Source organism: Canis aureus, chromosome 17, assembly GCF_053574225.1.
Source record: "Canis aureus isolate CA01 chromosome 17, VMU_Caureus_v.1.0, whole genome shotgun sequence".
In the NCBI taxonomy this organism is placed as follows: domain Eukaryota; kingdom Metazoa; phylum Chordata; class Mammalia; order Carnivora; family Canidae; genus Canis; species Canis aureus.
In genome coordinates, this window is record NC_135627.1 from 59,660,480 (window position 1) to 59,680,830 (window position 20,351).

Below are 20,351 nucleotides of genomic sequence, written 5' to 3' on the forward strand. Positions count from 1 at the left end.
CTGTCACGGGAAGACGGCGGCCCCGGGCGGCTCCGCGGGGCACGTGGGGGAGGGGACGGCGGCCCGGCTGACAGGGCGGCGGGGCGGCGGCCGCCCCGTCGCAGCGCCCGCGCCCGCGCCCCCACCCGCGCCCCGCGCTCCCGCCACATTCCGCCGCCGCCGCCGCCCGCACTCGCCGGGGCGCCCCCGAGCCCAGCGCCGCGCGCCCGCGGCCGGGACGGGACGAGGCGGGCGGACCCGGGACCCGACCCCCGGCCCCCGCGCCCGCCGCCGCCCAGCACTCCCGCCGTTACTTCTTCAGGCTCTTACCGTGGCGGCGCCCCGCGGACGGCCCTCGGCTCCCAGGAATTTGGGGCGATTTTTTTTTTTTTGGTGATTTTTTTTTTCCCCCTGCGGAGTCCCAGGAGCGCTCCGATGTCGGACAGGTCACCCCGTCTCTCCCGCTGGATGGAGGAGACCAGGCATCACTCGAAAATGGCGCCGAAAGCGCTGAGGCTCCTCATTCAAATTCGTTAGAGCCAACCCCGCCGCCGCAGGGCATGCCGGGAACGCGGGCTGCCTCCACAGCTGTCAAGGCCGCCTCCTCGCCCCGCTCCGGCTTTCCCGGCACTTCTGCGCACGCGCACACTCCCCCCCGCCCCCCGGCGCTCCCCCCCACCAGCTCCGCGCCTCGGACATGCGCAGAGCCGTCGCTGCCGGCCGCTCGCTTGCTCCGCTTCCTCCGTCTCAAGCCTCCGACCTCCTCTCCCGCGCGTGCGTGCAGCGCCCGGGCTCCGCGGCGGACGTGGAAGAGCCGGCCGCGGGCTGCGGGGACCCGGGGCCGCGGGGGGGCCTGTCAGCCGATGCGCGCTGATCCTACTGTCCGGGGAAAGCAAAACGGGGGTGCAGCTTGGGCGGAAAAGAAAACCGCTCGGTGGGCAGGGGCTGACCTCCCGAGCGCGGAGTGGGTCTCTAACACCCGGTGGGCGCTACACGTGTGCTTAGGGCAGCCCCGCCCGGGCGCCGAGCGCCTGCTGAGCGCCAGCGCTTTGGGGGAGCGGGAGCGGGAGCGGGAGCGGTTGCACGCTGAGCCTCAGCGGAGCCGGACGAGGTAGGTCCCGTCGTCGCTCCCGGTCTGGGCGGACAGACTCGGCGGGACTCGCCCCCCCCCTCCAGGCGCAGGTGGGAAGGAGCACGTGCAGGAGCGCGCAGATGTCGGACCCGAGCGGGAGCGCCGGCCCGTGTGCGTCCGGCTGTGCGGGGCAGGCAGAGCACACGCGGGAGGCGTGGCGCCCTAACCCCGGCTCCGGGCCTCCCGCTGCAGTCCACGTCCTCCTGTCCCGCTCGTCCTGGAACGGCTCCGTCTTGGGGAGCTGAACGGGCGCTCCTGGCCCGTCACTTGGTGTGAGGACGATGACGATGATGATGATGATGATTTTCCCCTTAAAGGGTGGGAAGGGACCTGAGACTGGCAAAGACGGGTTTCCATTGTGCAAACCCGTTGGTTAAAGCCCCCGTAGCTGGACACCCGGCCCCGCGGCTCTCGGGCTGGGCCCCGAGCGAACGAACGCTCTGCGGACGCTCAGCACAGCCCAGTTAGAAGAAGACTCTACTGTCATTTTACACTTGAGGACACCCGAGGCTCAGATTGAGAAATTTGCCCCTGAATCTTAACGAGCACCAAGTAGAAGCACAACAAGCACGAGACCTAGGCAAATCTGTGCTCACCGTTAAAAAAACTGGGAGCTAGGATAGGACAATCAGGGATGATAAGGTGGTATTTTAGCAAACTTTCCTTAAAAAAAACCTCTTTTCATTATTCATGGGGTTGGGAGAGTTAGCCCCTCCGCCACCAGGCTGGTTAAAATGAAAATGAAAACAAAACCACTGCCATTGATTGTGAATTACCACGTTTTAAGATTATTTTTTGACTTTTTTTTTCTCTCTCTCCCTGATCCCAAGTTATAATGAATTTTCTAAAGAATCTAACAGTTTAAACTCTGGGGGGCATTGTCACATTCCCCACCCCCCCGGTTTTTGTTGCAAAACAACTTGTGATGGACCATCACTGTCGGAGCATACAAAAATATACATCGTTGCGAGGGTTAAAGGAGACGATGGATATTGAAAGTGCCTGACGAAATGGGAGAAGGCTTGCGTGATTGGCATTATTGAGTTGCAATTAGAAAAGAAACTATTTTAATAATCTGAGATCATCGAGAAATAACACTGCAGAGTGGTACGTTTGCCTTATATCTCTATGGTACTTTGGAGCACTGGTTAAATGCGTGGACTCTAAATCCAAACTGCCTGGATTTGGATCTCAACTCTGTTACTTACTAGCTTTGTGACACTATGTGAGTTATTTTTTTTTTCTCAGTTTGCTCTTTTGTAAAAGGAGTAATGTCATTATTTCATTGGGTTGTTGTAAGGATGTAAATGAGTAATATAGTAAAAGCATTTGAATAGCGTCTGGTATATTAGTAAATGTTAGCTGTTGTTGTGAGTCAGTCATTAACACTTATCTTGTAAAAGAGCTTCTTGTGTTTTAAAAAGTTTTAAGTTAACGCCATTAAGAGTTAAGCATTTGTGTTCAAAAGCCCCTTAAGATGATAAATCAGCCTGACAAATTATTCTTGCCGAATAGGAGTAATGGTTTCTGCCAGATGAATAAGGATGTTAATTTGTTTCATTGTTTCATAAGAGTATCATATGGAAATGGAATAGTTTTGTTGCTTTTTCTAATTATTAAAATTAAGGGGGAGGCAAAGGGGAAAATCAGACGTCTAAAATATAAAGTAGAACCTATCCAAATTTCTATTATCCAGAAATAAATACATATTCTTTTTTCTTTAAAAATGTTATCTGTGGTGAGAATCGGCTTGAGGTAGTCTGGATAAGTGGTATATATGGGGAGCCTATTTACACAGTTGAACTTGGTGAACTGGTAAATGTTTGATCTAGCCCCCTTTTAGATATATTGTGGCAAGAGAATTCTAAAGTGATGATGATTCCTACTGTGTGTCAGCTAAGCATGTCTATGCATTTCCCCCTTGAATCAAAATAACATGTGAGGCTGGTGCAATGATCTCCATTTTGCACAGAGTAAGTTTACAGGGAGGTTACTTTAAGAAGATTTGAGCCCTGTTTTGTTTAAGATAATTCGACAAACCAAAAACCCTTCATAAGTCTTCTCGATTCACCAAAATGGGAGAAAACAAAATCGGGTAACATGGTTCCTATGCCTGAACAAAAAGCCCAATTGGAAAAAAATGTTTTGAAAACCAAGAAGTTTATGTTTGGCCACAAGGGGGTGCAAATAATTGAGCTGAATTTTAAGGGGAAAAAGAGTGCTTTAACTTCAGAATATCAAATTCACAGGTAAAAACTAGTGAGAATACCTTAGCCAAACTTTAATAGTCCACATAGTTGTGTGCTTTATGGGAAAAAAGAACTCAATTATTTAGGAACTCAATTAGGGCAGAAGTTTTCAGCTTTCTTTATCTTAAATATGGTGAAGAGTGAACAGCCCTACCCCCACCCGTTTCCACCCACCCCATTTGTGTCTCTGCATACTCTTTACTTGTCATAACAGTAGAACTGAAGTCATAATTTAAAATCTGAGGTTTTACTTGGAAACGAATGCAATCACCAGCAAACGAATGGTAAATATGGGTAGTGTGGAGAACAGAGGTTTTATAATTTCAATGCTTTCGTTCCCTCCTGCTGTTTCTAATGAGTAAGCTACAACTGATGGAATGTTGGCTTCAACATATTAACTTATTTAGATAAAACTATGAAAGCTATAGGTCTGTTCATCTTTTACACAAGAATGAAGACCTTTGAAGAAAACATTTTTAACTGTAGCTTGACAACTTAGTATATACTGGAGAATGTTTTAAAAACAATTTGCTTATATTTTTTTTTTTTACAGATTTTATTTATTTGAGAGAGAGAGAGAGAGAGCGCGAGCGAGAGAGCAGGAGGGAGAGGGAGAAGGAGGAGCAGACTCACCTGTGAACAGGAAGCCTGATACAGGGCTCCATGACCTGAGCTAAAGGCAGATGCTTAACCTACTGAGCCACCCAGATGCCCCTTTTAGATTTTTTTTTTTAAGATTTATTTATTCATGAGACACACACACACACAGAGAGAGAGAGAGGCAGAGACACAGGCAGAGGGAGAAGCAGGCTCCATGCAGGGTGCCTGATGTGGGACTCGATCCCGGGTCTCCAGGATCACACCCTAGGCTGAAGGCAGCGTTAAACCACTGAGCTACCTGGGCTGCCCTTAGATGGGTTTTAAAGTAACTTTTATTTTCCTGTTGGTCTTGTTTCTCTAAGGTGGACTTAATTTTTTAAAAATCTTTTTACTTAGAAATAATCTAAAATTGGGTCACTCTGGTGGCTCAGTCAGTTAAGAGTACCATTTATGATTTTGGCTCAGGTCATTATCTCTTGGGTCCTGGGAGCCAGGGAGGAGTCTACTTGAGATTCTTTCCCTTTGCCCCTCCCTCTCCTCAAATAAATAAATCTTTTAAGAAAGGAAATAATTTAAAATTTACAGAAAGTTACAAAAATAGGTCAAAGAGCATCCTTATCATTTGCTTGCTCTTGTGCAGGGTCTCTCTCTCACCACATACATGTAAACTTACATATAACTTTTTTCTGAACCATTTGAAGTTAAGTTATATACATCTTGGCCTGCCACCCATGAATACTTGAGTGTATTTCCTATCAATTCACAAATTTATATTGAAATAATACTTCAATCTACCACCATGTTCCAATTTTGTAGCTTGACCTTGGAGCATTTCCCCCCTCCAGTATAGGAGCCAGTCTGGGGTCAGGTTTTTTATGACTCACTTGAAGGTAAGTTTAGTTATATCATGACCTTTCACCTCTAAATATCTAAGTCTGTATCCAGATTAAGGGAATAGGAGCACTTTTAGTATGGGTACTATGCCTTTATGATATGCCTACATCTTTTTTTTTTTTTTTTTTTTGAGCACTTTCTTACTTTCTGGTATAATAAGATGTTCCATGTTTATCTTATTTTTACTCCACCCCAACCCTGGAATTAGCCTTTTCTCTAAGGAGCCCTGTTTCCTGTTAGTACAGAATAGTATTAGAGACCAATGCTAGGTATGCTCATACTAATGAGGTGTCTCTGCTGCTTGGATCTTTCATAAGACTGAACCAGGAAATATATACATATATACAAAATATATACACAAGCAAAAATGTACATACATACGACTGTGTATACACTTATGTACATACGTATATTAATGATGTCGGTTTATTTTTAAATTACCTTCATTATAATTGAGAAGATACCGTAGCAACCATTTATAAAGTTCTGAATAAAGGCAACAAAATCACAATTCACATAAACCACTCATACAATTTTCATGTTCCCTTTTAGTCAATATCTATACATATAATTTTAAAGGGTCACAGTGTGAAATCAGTTTTCTTTGTCTTTTTCCACTTAACATGTCGTTAGCATCTGTGAGTTACTATATCATTTATGATTTTCATTCTAAATTGCTCTGCTACATTGTCATTTAGCAGATTCTAACATTCTTCTATTGCTGGACGTTTAGATTGTTTCTAGCATTTTGCTTTATAAATAATTCTGATGTGAACATTTTTTATGCATATACTGTTGCTGATTGATTTTCCTATTTATTTGCTTATTTATTGGAAGACTTCCCAGAAGTGGGAATACCAGTTCCCATAGGTAGGTATGTCCTCCTTGATGTGTTTTGGCACACAGATTTAATCAAACACTTACCAAAGTCCACATTGGGGTTGGATATATAAAGATGAAAAATATGTAGTTCCTGATAGGAAGGAACTGAAAGTCTAATGGAAGATAGATAAATTCTCTAAAAATGACAAATAATAAATATAGACAAAGAGTAAACCAGGTTAGAAATAAATGATTCAGGAAAGCTTTTCAGGGGTAGAGCTGTATCTTGAGGGACACATCAACGGAGCCTTAAAGGATTGGGGTTATTCCAGTGTGAAAGAGAGTAGAAATAGGCCATAGAAAGCATTTTAAACATAACTGTTGGGAGTGTAAGAAGACAGAAATCAGGAAGGACTTGCATGTTCAAGAAAATTCAGGTAGTTTGATTTGTTGCATGGCTTTGGAGGAGTTGAGAAACTTTAGCCTGATCGAGTGGATAGAGGTTAAACCATGAAGGGCCTTGCATGTCACCTTTATAAAATGCAATTGAAAAATCTCAAGCCAGTGAGGAATATGATCAGATATATATTTTAGAAACTCGCTTTAACAAGGATACTGGAAAACAGATTCGAAAGTGTGAGAGCGGTGGTTGAGTCCTTCAGATGCTATTGTAGAATCCAGGCAAGCAATAAAAAGAGTAGTTGAACTAAAGAAGTAGAAATGGGGATGACATTAAGTACAAAAGGGACTGAATTTGTTTATTCAGTATCAAAATGTAGTTATTTCCAGATAATTAGCACCTACTCTGTGTCATGTATTGTGCAAGGTACTAAAAATATTATAGCCACAGTTCCTCACCTTATGCAGTCTAGTGAGAGAAACAGTGTTTGAGTTAATAGTCTTACAAATTACAACCGAGATAAGTCCTATAACAAAAATACAGATGCAGTGAAAGCATACACCACCATGGAGACCTAACACTTGAAGTTTAAGTAAGGCCTTCCAAGGTGAGACAGTTATGCCGAGGCTTTGGAATTAGCTAGGCCAAAAAGAGGGGAAGAACATTCTAAGCAAAGGAAGAGTGTAAGTTAACATACTGAGCAGGAAGGACCGGTAAATTCAATGCCCATCTGGCTAGAACAGAGTAAGTAAGAATGGAAAAAGCTGGAAGGTTAGGACGTAAAGAGGAGGTTTAGGAGGCTTTGTTTATGGAGAAGTGAGAGGAGGAGATCTGTCACAGGACTCCGAGGTTTCTGGTGTGGGCAACTGAATGGCTGTGGGCCATTTCCTGAGATAAGGAAAGGAGAACAGAGGTGATGGATTTTGATACATGAAGTATTGATTTTGAGATGCCTGTGAGTCAAGTGTATCTTCCCACCCTCACTTTACAGATAGCTAGGTATTAGGATTGGATTTTGATTTAGAAGTCTGGAATTTAGGGTAAAGGTCTAGTTTATATGTTGTCTATAGATTTACTAGTTGACTAGATTTACAGGTGGAGTTTATGGGATTGGATGAGGTCGTGAAGATATGTAGAATCTCAGAGAACAATGTTTGGTACCTACACAAAAATAAATACACAGGAAATAATTCACTATATACTAAAGACATGAAAAACTGAAAAATATTTTGAACTTATAAAGCAGATAATGGGTTAATATCCTTGATGTACAAAGAGATAAGTCTATAAGAAAAATAGAATAGTTATCACATACACAGTAAACAAAAGAAGGAAAGCAAATACAAAAAAAATTATGAAAAGTTGAAAAAGCAAAACCTGAAAGTGAAAGTAAAGACATTTGTAAGTTTTCACCATCTATCTCATTGCTATTGGATTACTTTTTAAAATCAATAATTGAGGGCATTGTTAAGAGACTGGGAGGTGCTGAGGGACTGATGGATCATATAAGTCTTACAAATCTATTTTTAAAGCATTTGCTTCTCTTCTTCATAAAAAATTAGATCCCACTTGTTAGCATTACTTTAGTGTTGTGACCACAGTCACAGAACTTAAGAGAGATAGAGAATCCAAATGGATGATCTTAAGGTGTCCAAAGATATGCAAAATGAGCTATTTTAAATAGTGATGAGAGTTAGCTACAATCTTAGTGGTTGTTGGTAGAATTGTTATCTATAGTTTGAATCTGGGTGATATACATTGGTAAGATCACCTCTTTTGGGGGGCTCTGATAATTAACCTCATTGCCTGCGATGGTAACCCTAACTTGCTTGAGATGACTGTTTTTACCAGTAAGTCATAGTTTTAACACCAGGAAGATATAAATTAAATGTAGAATGATTTAGTAAATCAAGCATATCCTTATAGCATAGGAGTGATCTGTTTCAAGTTCTTGTAATGTTTAAGAAAATTAGGCAAGGATCAGTTTATTTCAATTAAAAAATAGTATTATGGGTATTATGGAAGTAGAACAGATTCATACATAGTATTTTCAACTCTGATTTAAGGTTATAGAAGTATAAGGGTTCCTCCCCACCCCACCCATGTCAAGAATTGTTTTGCTTCCATATCTTGAGCACAGATTATGAGACTGATCTAAAATTCATTTACAATTAATAGTGGTTAATATTTACTGAATAAATATAAGCTCTCCCCACCCCCTTTACCAATAAGGATACCTGGAAAAGGATAAACCCACTTACTTCAGTTATCTACTTTCCAAAAAATTCATGTAAACATGCTGCCTTTTGATGAAATATTAAATATAATGTTTTGGGATATTGTTTTTGAAATAATAGGATTGGAGTTATAGAATCTTAATAGTTAAAATATGTCAAAGTGCCCCCTGCAGCTGTTGAGAATTAATTCATTCTCACCTATGTGTGGTAACCTTTTAAATATGACCACTATTGGGGCACCTGGCTGGCTCAGTTGGAAGAGTATATGAGACTCTTGATCTCAGGGTCATGAATTCCACATGTTGGGCATAGAGATTACTAAAAAAATAAATAAACTAAAAAAAATATGATCACTATTATTTTCAACCTTGAAGACAACTGAATCCCCTGCCCTCCAAATATCTTTAGTTTCCTTGGTTGGTTTATGATTTTAAACCCGTCACCATCTTGGCTTCCTTCTCATTATGCTCCAGTTTAACATCACCCCTCTCAAAAACTGACACACCCAGAACAGTGAATTGTATACCATATATGGTCCAAAATATACCAGGTGTTAGTTAACTTTTTGTTCTAGCCATTAAAATGTCTATATCAGGGGAACAGTTTAAGATAATAAAAAGGATTGGTAAATAATAGAAATGGATCTATTGATCCTTTATCAAAAGAAAATGGAAGGATTTTATTTTTTATTTTTTTAATTTTTATTTATTTATGATAGTCACACAGAGAGAGAGAGGCAGAGACACAAGCAGAGGGAGAAGCAGGCTCCATGCACCGGGAGCCTGATGTGGGATTCGATCCCGGGTCTCCAGGATCACGCCCTGGGCCAAAGGCAGGCGCCAAACCGCTGTGCCACCCAGGGATCCCTGGAAGGATTTTAATAAAATAAACTTCACATTGAGTAAAAACTTTGAAAAATTATAACTCATGATCTACTCAGAGACCTTCTTAACTTGGGGTGAGCCTTGTCTTGGAAGTTGAGAAGGACAGGAAACCAGGAATCTATTATCATTCATTTCTTATTTATTTTTGGTAAACAGAAGTAAAATTGAGACCCTCTGGTCTCTAGGAGATATGACTCAGAATTGTGATGAGTTCCCTATGACATGTAAAAAAAAATATTTCTTTCATGTAGCATAAATCTATAGGGAAATGAGAATAAAAATATAGCACATTCTTGGCAAAGAAATGTTTATGTGTTTAAAACAAATTAACTTTTTAAGGTGGTTCTGAAGAAGTAATTTATTTTAAATAGGTGAACAGTTTACAGCTCTTGTGGGAATACTTTTTCCTCACTTTTCTTCATCATAGGATTAGTCCTATGTTTTTAATTTAAGTCCTCTAATTTTTGCTGTTAACATTTAATTTACTTCATGACCCTATACTGTTAACTTTTGACCCAGTAAACCCAGGATGGTATATACCTACTTTTAAGGAAACTCTTAAAGAAAAGTGGTTCAAAGCATCGTACATACTAATTTTCCCTCCTTTTTGGAGGATGTAGTTTCTAAGCATAGGATTTTCTTTAACAATTAGATGTTTATGCCATTGTCAAAACAACCCAAAGCTCATGTGACTTAACTGCAGTATTTTTAATAAACTGCAAAACTGCTGATATAATATGGTATATATATAAAACTTTTCCTTGACAAGAAATTCTTGTGGCATATGACTAAATCTAATGATTCTCTCATCTACCTTTATTTATACTCATATCTTCTTTGAAAGGAAAGGAATATAAAAATTGAAAGTTCCTAAAGTTTAACCCTTTAGATATAAAAAAAATTAGTAATACAGTTGTTAATTATGATAAGGTTCAAAGCTTCTTGTAAATCACTTGATGTAAAAATACTTTTATATGCCCTTGACACTAGGTTTATGGACTCACTTTTGAACATCCCCCCCACCCAATTATAAAATACATCTGCATTAAAGAATATTGAAAAAAATCAGGAATGATTTGGAAGGCATTGCTTCTGAAAGCTCCTTAAAAATAAACCATTTTCCTCTTTCCCAATTGACAAAGGAAAACTCTGTATTTGTCTTTTGTATTTTGGTATTATTGAATTCATTCATTTTATTATTATTAAATACTATACTTTGTTTTTCCTCTTCAGGAAAATTTGTATCATGTGGAATAGATGGTTCCATCTTTCGGACATCAGAGAGCAAAGTAGAAAAGACTTGGGGAAGCAATTGGACCCTCTGACCCTCCTAGGCAAGGATGGCTGTGGGGGTGCATTCACTTTCATCATTTTGGAAGCATAGATAGGTTGAGTGCTGTCAATGACGATAGAATAGGAATGAAAGGAAGCTCAGTTTATAGAAAAAACTCAGTTTTTTAGTTTATCTAATTCCTAATGTGGTATATGTGTATAGGTATGTGTTTGGTATGTGTTTTAAAGAAATACTGGTGAACTAACATAGTATAACATTATATTTTGTTATATAAACTTAATATAAATCCTATTATTGAACTTTTAACATGCAGCTTAATAATTACTTTGGGGGGAACGTGATTTATTTATGTTTTTTTCTTTTTAAAAAATATTTTATTTGAATTCAATTTGCCAGCATATAGTATAACACCCAGTGCTCATCCCATCAGCAGCTTAATAATTATTATGATCATCTTTTGCCATGTTTGCTTTATTCAAAAGTAAACATGTAGTAAAGCAACAAATGCTATGTCATAAAAACTTAGATACAGGAGTATAAACAAGGTTGCTGATCTGTGGGAATAGTGGAAGCTATTTTTGCTTCTATGTAAGTCTTCGTGGTTTGCGAATAAGGTAACATGGTTGCAATATCATAATTGAAATACTAGGGGAAATGTAAAATGTGCTCTATTATTATATATTACTATTGCAATAATTATTATTAGGTAAATGGAAGTAGTTTTATGTGGTTTTACAGTCATGAGGGGAAAGAATAAGATTTTGGACTAGGATAGATAGATAGAGGCGGGGAGAATCTAGAATGACTTCCTAGTTCCTGGCTTGACTCTAGAGTATAACAGTGGTATAGTTAACTAGGATAGAGGCAAATAGAGGAAGAGGGATTTTTTCTTATGTGTATGTGTGTATAGGATATGGAATAGAAAACTGGGGAAGGGGAAGGAGATGAGAAACTCATTGAAGACGTATTGAATATCAAAGATTGTCCCTGGGATATCCATAGAGAGAAGTTCAGTAGGGAGCTCAGCATGTGCCTCTGAAGCTTAGGAGAAACGTTGGGGCTGGAAGAGAATGTCACTAAATAGGTAATAGTTGAAATTTTGGGGGAACTGGATGTCCTTGCTTATGGAAACTGAATATAGTGAGGAAATGAGAAACAAATTAGTAAATGGGCAAAGTAAGATAAGGCAGCAAAAAAATTAAGAATAAATAGGATGGAAGGGAACATCAACAGAGCTCAGTGTTGTAGAATACAGTGGGAGAGAGGATTCAGTAAAAAAGGAGTCCAGAGTATTGATTATGCCCCCTTTTTTTTTGCCCTCACAAATTAAGAGTCATGAGGGCAAGGACTATGTCTTATCTAATACTGCAAATATTTTGATTAATGGATAAACAAATGATGACCTCATCATTTTGAATATTTATTCATGTTGAATTAGTGTTTTTGGAAACTTGAGTGTTTCTTACTACAAGCAGTTGCTACTCAAGAATATACAAGATGAGCAAGATATAGAAAAAAATTAATAATCCTAATAATCCTAACCCAGAAATAACAACTGTTAACTCCGTTTTCAAATTTTTATACTTGTTTGTTGTTCATCCTAGAAATGAATATTTAGCTATAATATCCTTTAATGGCTGAGTAAGTATTCCATATGGAATAAGGATGTACTATAATTTTGGCAATTTCTTATTTGAGGGTATTATATTTATGTTTTTCTCTATTTGTAAAAGGGACAATCTAATAGTTACTTTTTTTGCTTTATTTCCTTAGGATGCAGTCTTAGAAGTGGATTTTCCAGTAAGGTCTTCATAGCCAGCCTGTTCTTCTTTGTTTTAGGCTTATTTCTAATAGGCTTGTTTATATGTGTATTCTTATTCTATCCTGGATTGGAATCAGAAAATTGAACAGTATTGCAGGTACTGAATGATGTAAACATGCTGATAGCCACAAAAATGATAATTGGTAAGTAAAAGTCTTTTACAGGAATAATGATGGGTATTTTAAAAACTTGGAATTAAGTGTACTTTTCATGAGTATAATAAGAAATGATTCATGAGCTGAATAACAGGATATAGTGGTCAATTCAGAAATGCATATTCAAATTAAATAAAAACTTCAATGAATAACCTACATTTGTTGACAGCATCCAATTTTAGGAGAGGTTTCAATAAATCATGATTAATCATCAAGTTCACAGCTTCTCGAACTTCTTCATAAAAGTGTGGTTAATAGTAGAGAAAAGCGAAAAAAGTGCCTTAGAAGTTTGATCCCCAACCAGAATTTCCTTTAGTCTCTTGTTTTATCTTAAATTTAACACGAAATGTTATATTATATACCATAATAGTCTATGTTTAGTATAATGTTTAAAAATTTTTTCAAAGTCCCTTAGTAAAATTGATATCTAAGAAGATGCCTCATGTTTATTCAGTGGCTTTTAGCATCCTGGCATACTATGAGTTTCCTTTGCCTCAAACTGTACTTTTAGAAGCAAGGTTTTAGGGTATTTCATGGTTGTACAATATATCCATTTTAGTTTTCTCTTTTACACTTTAGCCCACACTATTTATAGTAGTGTATGATAGGGAGATTAATTGATGATTACTTATTTTGAACCTGAGAGTGTTTCAAAGACTAAAAATTCACAGAATGAAAATTTAATATCATTGCCAACAGACTCCACTACAAGAAATGTTAAACTCTTTCAGATGGAAGGGAAATGATATCAGATGGAAATAGAGATCTACACAAAGGAATGATGAACACTGGAAACGGTAATTAGATGGGTAAATGTAAGTTATTTTTACATTTAATTCTCTTTTAAGATAACCAACTGTTTAAACAAAAATAATAGCAATATATTATGGGGTTTATAACGTGTTAATAAATATATGTCAATAGTAACATTAAGACCCAGGAGTAGAGGGGATCCCTGGGTGGTGCAGTGGTTTGGCGCCTGCCTTTGGCCCAGGGCGCAATCCTGGAGACCCAGGATCGAATCCCACATCGGGCTCCCGGTGCATGGAGCCTGCTTCTCCCTCTGCCTGTGTCTCTGCCTCTCTCTCTCTCTCTGTGACTATCATAAATAAATAAATTAAAAAAATAAAATAAAATAAAAAATTAAAAATTAAAAAAAAAAAAGACCAGGAGTAGAAAAATAGAAATAAGATAAGGTTCTCTTAGTATACGTCAAGTGGTATAAATTCACTTGAAAGTAGACTGTGATAAATATGTAGACTATGAACCCTAAAGCAACTAGTAGAATAATAACAAAACTATTATGGGTAATAAGCCAACAAAGGAGAAAAAAATGGAATAATGAAGAAGTACTCAATCCAAAAGAAGGCATAAAATGGAAAAAAACAATGAACAGATGGAATACAGAACAAATGGAACAAATAAAAAATAGCAAGATGATAGAATTAAATCTAATTATATCAATAACCACATTAAATGTAAATGACCTAAAAATCCTAATCAAAGGGTAGAGATTGTCAGATTGGATAGAAAATAAGACTCAACACACTTTACATATGAAGAAATAAAAATGTTAAGAATAAAAGGAGGGAAAAAGTTATACCATGCTAATGTTCATATTAGTCAAGAGAAACTGGTGGGGTGGTATTAATGTAGTAGAAACAAAGTAAGATTTCATAGTGAAGAATATTAGTTAAAGAAGGTCATTTTATAATAGTAAAGGAGTCCATTAATTAGGAAAATATAACAATCATAAATGTTTATGCCCCAAATAAAAAGAGGTTCAAATTTGTAAAGCAAAATCTAACAGGACTGCAAGGACAAACAGACAAATCTATAATTATAGTCAGAGATTTCAGTACTTCCCCTTCAGGAATTGCTAGGACAAGTTGAAACATAGCAAGGATATAGTAAACTCAACACTATCCACCATTATTACCCAATTGACTTTTCTAGAATATTCCACTAACAGAATATACATTCTCTTTAAAGAGTACATGAAACATTTACCCACAGAGATCATATTCCTGGCCAGCTGTTAGCAAACTATGATGGTGGGGCTAAATCTAGCCTGGTTTTGTATGGCCTATGAGCTAAGGATAGTTTTGCATTTTGAAAGATTTCTGAAAAGAAAATAAGTGACAGGAGAAACTGTATGTGACTCACAAAGCTTAAAATATTTCTGTCTGAATCTTTGTAGAAAAGGTTTGTGGGGCAGCCCTGGTGGCTCAGCGGTTTAGCGCCGCCTTCAACCTGGGATATGATCCTGGAATCCCGGGATCGAGTCCCACGTCAGGCTCCCTGCATGGAGCCTGCTTCTCCCTCTGCCTGTGTCTCTGCCTCTCTCTCTGTGTCTCTCATGAATAAATAAAATCTTAAAAAAAAAAAAAAGAAAAGGTTTGCCAATCTGTTTTACTATAAAATACATCTCAATTCATTTTAGAGGATTTAAGTCATGCAAAGTATGTCCTCTGACCACAGTGGAATTAAATTAGAAGTCAGTAACAGAAAGCTAACTGGAATATCCCTGAATATTTGGAAACAAAATCACATGCTTCTACATAACCTACTGATTAAAGAAGCAATTCAAAGTGAAATTCAAAATTGTTTTGACCTGAGGGAAAATAAAAATACACTATATCAGAATTTATATAAATGAAATGCCTACATTAAAAAATACAAAACGTCTCAAAGCAATGATCTCAACTTCCACCTTAACAAACTAGAAAAGGGGCAGTCCGGGTGGCCCAGCGGTTTAGCGCCACCTTCAGCCAAGGGTGTGATCCTGGAGACCCAGGATCCAGTCCCCTTTCGGGCTCCCTGCATTGAGTCTGCTTCTCCCTCTGCCTGTGTCTCTGCCTCTCTCTCTCTTTCTGTCTCTCATAAATAGATAAATAAAATCTTAAAAAAAAAAACTAGAAAAGAAGAGCAAATTAAACACAAGCAAAAGAAGTGAAATAATATAGGTCAAAGTGGAAATCAATAAAATAGAAAACAAAGATCAAGAGAGAATATCTATGTAATCAAAATCTGGTTGTTTGATAAAAAAAAATCTGGTTGTTTGAGATCAGAATTGATAAACCTTTAGCCAGACTGGTTGGAGGAAAAGAAAGGATAATAGGAATATTATGAACTACTTTAGACAAAAAATTTAACAACTTAGATCAAATGACTAAATTCCCTGAAAGAGGTAAACTACGAAACCTGACTCAAGAAGAAACAGATAATTTTGTCACATATCCATTTCCAAAAAATTAAATTTTTAGTTTAAAACATTCCCATAAAGTTCTATTCCATAGGACTTTACTGGTGAATCCTTCCAACATTTAGAGAAAAAAAAATACCAATCACACACAAACTCTTTCAGAAAAGTAAAGAGAAAGGAATACTTCCAAGCTTGTTCTTTGAGGCCAGCATTATCCTGATACCCAAGCTACACAAAGACATTACAAGAAAAGAAAACTCAGGCCAATTTCCCTCATGAACACAGATGTAAAAAATTCTAGACAAATTTTATCAAATCAAATCCAACAATATATATAAAATATATTACTTATTGAGTGGTATTTATCCCAAGAATACAGGATTGGTTTAACATTTAAAAAATTGATCATTGTGGGATGCTTGGGTAGCTCAGCAGTTTAACGGCTGCCTTTGGCTCAGGGTGTGATCCTGGAGTCCCGGGATCGAGTCCCACATTGGGCTCCCTGCATGGAGCCTGCTTCTCCCTCTGCCTGTGTCTCTGCCTCTCTCTCTCTTTCTGTGTGTCTCCCATGAATAAATAAAAATCTTTAAAAAAATAATAAAAAAAATAAAAAATCATTGTAACTCACCAAATTAAAAAAGAAAAACTGATCATCTCAATAGATAGAGAAAAAACATCTGATAAAATCCAATATTCATTTCCTATTTAAAAACTCAGCAAACTAGGAATGGAAGGGTACTTCTTCAACCAGGTAAAGTGCATCTACAGAAAACCTACAGATAATCTCATACCTACTGGTGAAAAACTGCGTGCTTGCCCCTTGAGATCATGAGCACCACCATGATGTCTGCTTTTACACCTTTTTTAAAAAATATTTTATTTATTCATTTATTTATTTAGAGCTTGATTGGGATGAGGGACACAGGGAGAGAGAATCACAAGGAGACTCCATGCTGAGCAGGAGGCTGGGTCCCATGACCCTGAGATCATGATCTGAGCCGAAATCAAGAGTTGGACGCTCAACTGACCAAGTCACCCACGGGCCCCTGCTCTTACCACTTTTATTTAACATTGAAAGGTTTGCCAGTGCAATCAGGCAAGAAAAAAAAATATGTTCAGATTAGAAAGGAAGAAATAAAACTGACACAATTATCCATCTATTCTGTCTGCTGGAATCTACAAAAAAAGCTACTAGAACTAATAGAAGAATGCAGCAAAATTGCAGGATATAAGACCAATATACAATAATTCTCTATATTTCTATATTCTTGCAACAAACAACTGAAAATAAAAATGCAAAAAATATATAGCATTTACAATAGCATAAAAATATGAAATGTTTAGGAATAAACCTGATAAAAGGCATAAAAGATCTGTATACTAACAATAGCAAATACTGTTGAGAGGAAGTGAAGACAAATAGTTGGGAGAGATTTACCTGGCTCAGTGGGTTCATATTGTGAGTGTGTCAGCTCTCCTTAAATTGATCTATTGATCTTAAATTGTTCAACACAAACCAAATCAAAATCCCACTAAGTTAAAAAAAAAAAAAAAACTGACAAGCTGATTCTAAACTTTATATAGAAATGCTAAGATCTAGAATAGCCAAAATAATTTACTTCAACAAAAGGAACAAAGTTGGAGGGCTGACACTACCTGATTTCAAGACTTATTAAATATCTATAGTAATCAAAACAGAGTGGTATTAGTGTAAAAATAGACAAATAGATTAATGTAACAATACAGAGTCCAGACATAGAACTACATATATAAGGAGAACAGATTTTTTACAAAGTCTGAAGGTAATTCAGTGAAAAAAAAAGCTTTTTTTTTTAAAACACATTATGCTTGGAAAAATTGGATATCCATATATAAAAATAGGAATTTGATTCATATCTAACACCATGTACAAAAATTTACTCAAAATTTATCATAGACCTAAACATAAAACCTGAAATTACTATTAAACTTCTAGAAGAAAATGTAAAAAAAAAAATTTTTTTTTTGTAAAAATATTTTTGTGACTCTGAGACAAAGATTTCTTAGATGTGACACCAAAAGTACAATCCATATATGAACAAATTGAAAAATTGGACTTAATCAAGTTTTTACAAACTTCTGTTCTTTAAAATACACTGCTAAAGAAGACAGGCTCCAGCCTGAGAGAAATATTTGCAAAGCATATAATAAAGGATTTGTATCAAGAATGTAACATATTCCCTGGGTGCCTGGCTAGCTCAGTAGAATATATGACTCTTGATCTCAGGGGTCATAAGTTTAAGCCCCACATTGGGTATAGAGATCACTTAAAAATAAGTAAAGGAAGGTTTTTTTTTTTTTTTTTTTTTTTTTTTTTAAAGAATGTAACCCTCAAAACCCAATAATGAGAAAACAGAAGTCTCAAAAAATAGGCAAAAGACTTGAATAGTAACTTCACAAGAAGATAAGCCATATAGCAAATAAGCACATGAAAAGATGTTCAGCTTTATTAACCTCATTAGTCTTTAGGGAAACATAAGAGTAAAACCACGATGGAACAAGTGGATATCCATATACAAAAAATGTATACACTTCTACTAGAACAGCTAAAATGAAAAGTGTTGTTAAGGATGTGAAGGAATTAGAACTTTGATACACTCCTAATAGGAATGTAAAATGATGTAATTGGTTTGGAAGCAGTTTGGCAGTTTCTTGAAAAGTCAAACATACACAAATATATGATCCATTTCATTCTAGGTGTTTCCACAAGAAAAGACAGCATATATTCCTACAGAGACCTGTACATGAATATTCATATTTTTAAGTCTCCAATGTGAAACAACCCAAATGTCCACCAACAGATAAATGGATAAATTGTGATATATTCATATAATGGAATACTACTCAGCAATAAAAGGTAATGAACTATTGTTATGTGCAACAGAGTGGATTAATTTCAAAACAATGTTCTGAGTGAAGAAAGAAAACATAAATTTCTAGAAAATGCAAAGTAATCTATTGGGACAAAGGGCAGACAGAACAGTGGTTGCCTGAGGAGAGAGGTGCTAGGAGGGAGGGATTATAAAAAGGCCAGGGAAATTCTTAGGGTTGATGGATATGTTCAGTGTCTTATTCTGGTGATAGTTGTTTCACAGGGATTTGCATATTAAAATTTATCAGTTATATACTTATCAATTCTATACATGTTAAAAGTTATCAATTGTATACCTTATGTATATGCCATTTATTGAATATCAGTCATACCTTAGCTTGCTACATTTAAAAATGTATCTAGAAAAAAAAAATGTACCTAGAAAATAAAGGAGGGCTGGGTGCCTGGCTAGCTCAGTCAGTAGAGCCTGCTGACTCTTGATCTCAGGGTTTTAAGTTTGAGCCCCACATAGGGTAGAGAGATTCCTGAAAAATAAAATCTTAAAGGAAAATAATTTCAACTGAATATAAAAGGGAATTAACATTTATTAGAAACATACTAAGGGGCAAGTACTAGGTAGGTGCTTTAAATAAGAATTATAATTTATGTAAATATATCATTTTCTATGTGCCAAGCTCTGTTACATGCACTTCAAATATATTAAGGTGTTAAATCCTCACAACTCTTTGAGATACAGGGACTATTACTACTTTCATTTTACAGATGAGGAAAAGGAGTCACACAATTTCTGCATAAGGGAGTTGAGATTTGAACCTGGGAAGTCTCTTCTTTTAATAGATCATTATGACATCCATTAGGCTACAGAGTTTTAGTTCCAGTTTGTAAAACGAAAGAATGGTGATTCATAAAGGCAGTAATTTTTCCAGATCACAGAATTTATAAGTAATGTTAAGACTTAAACCCAAATTGTTCTACTCTAAAATATTTACCCGTCTATCCTAAATTGCCTCCATTTAGATTTGTGGTTCAGTAGCAGGACTGATAGTATATTACTACTGATAACTATGAGCTAAGACTATGGGATCCACACTTTCCTTATCCCTTTGACTGCTCAATATGCTGTCTGGCATGTTTGTTGACTATGGATTAGAATATGTATAGCACCGATAAGCAACTAAGAGCTCAAAAATTATTTGTTGTTTTGTCTTGACAATTCTGTTTTCAATATTCATAGTGTAGCTCTGTCTGCTGAAACTAAGAAATTGAATATGCGACCTTGGAGGATCTTTTCAGGCTAATACTAAACCCAGTAACTTACCTACACACTTCAGTAAGTAGAATTAAACAGATGTGTTCTTATATCCCTAAAATTGAACTAGAGGTAAAAGGAGAGATAAAATTCAACTTTTGCTACCCATTCTTTCTCTTTTTGCTTTCCATACACTTCAGATGGGAATTTTTCTGTGTGTATTTATTTTGTTTGTGTTATCTTGGTAACTATAAGTTTATGCTGACTGACAGGGGGGAAAAAAAGCTGTCTATTCTGACTGCAGTGACCAAAGGAGTTCAATTGTTCAATTCACACCCAAACATCTTTCTTCCATTTAGAAACATCCTAGTATTTAAGGCCTTCTACTATAAGCCCATTACTAGTTCTTTTCCTTTCTATTTCATTTCTGTATGCTCATATTTGTGTTCTCTGTTCCTATCAAATTATCATGCCTGAGAGATGAAATATCTATTTCTGCTCTGCAGTAGTTTTGTGTATTGCCTTATCTCTAGTGTCTTGAACAATGTATAGCACAT

At 37.3% G+C, this 20,351-nt stretch overlaps 1 protein-coding gene and 1 long non-coding RNA gene across 44 annotated transcripts in view; one reads left to right on the forward strand and one right to left on the reverse strand.

Annotated features, from left to right (window-relative positions):
• Positions 1 to 20,351, reverse strand: part of LOC144288107 (uncharacterized) — a 128,095-nt gene that overhangs the window by 89,174 nt on the left and 18,570 nt on the right. For 9 of the 36 annotated variants that reach the window (XR_013356063.1, XR_013356058.1, XR_013356059.1 and 6 more), the window contains exon 1: positions 310 to 595. The exons of 2 other annotated variants lie outside the window; for them this stretch is intronic. The gene's annotated coding sequence lies outside the window, so the exon portion shown is untranslated. Of the gene's footprint in view, positions 1 to 309; positions 613 to 20,351 lie in introns of those variants that run through there. 25 more of the 36 variants (XR_013356081.1, XR_013356080.1, XR_013356083.1 and 22 more) reach the window with 12 other exon arrangements.
• Positions 736 to 20,351, forward strand: part of LOC144288110 (uncharacterized) — a 60,152-nt gene continuing 40,536 nt past the window's right edge. For 3 of the 8 annotated variants that reach the window (XR_013356101.1, XR_013356100.1, XR_013356099.1), the window contains exons 1-6: positions 739 to 1,090; positions 10,431 to 10,531; positions 12,265 to 12,456; positions 13,168 to 13,283; positions 18,410 to 18,569; positions 19,780 to 19,875. This is a non-coding gene — a long non-coding RNA (uncharacterized LOC144288110). Of the gene's footprint in view, positions 1,091 to 1,157; positions 2,219 to 10,430; positions 10,532 to 12,264; positions 12,457 to 13,167; positions 13,284 to 18,409; positions 18,570 to 19,779; positions 19,876 to 20,351 lie in introns of those variants that run through there. The other 5 variants (XR_013356098.1, XR_013356096.1, XR_013356094.1 and 2 more) reach the window with 5 other exon arrangements.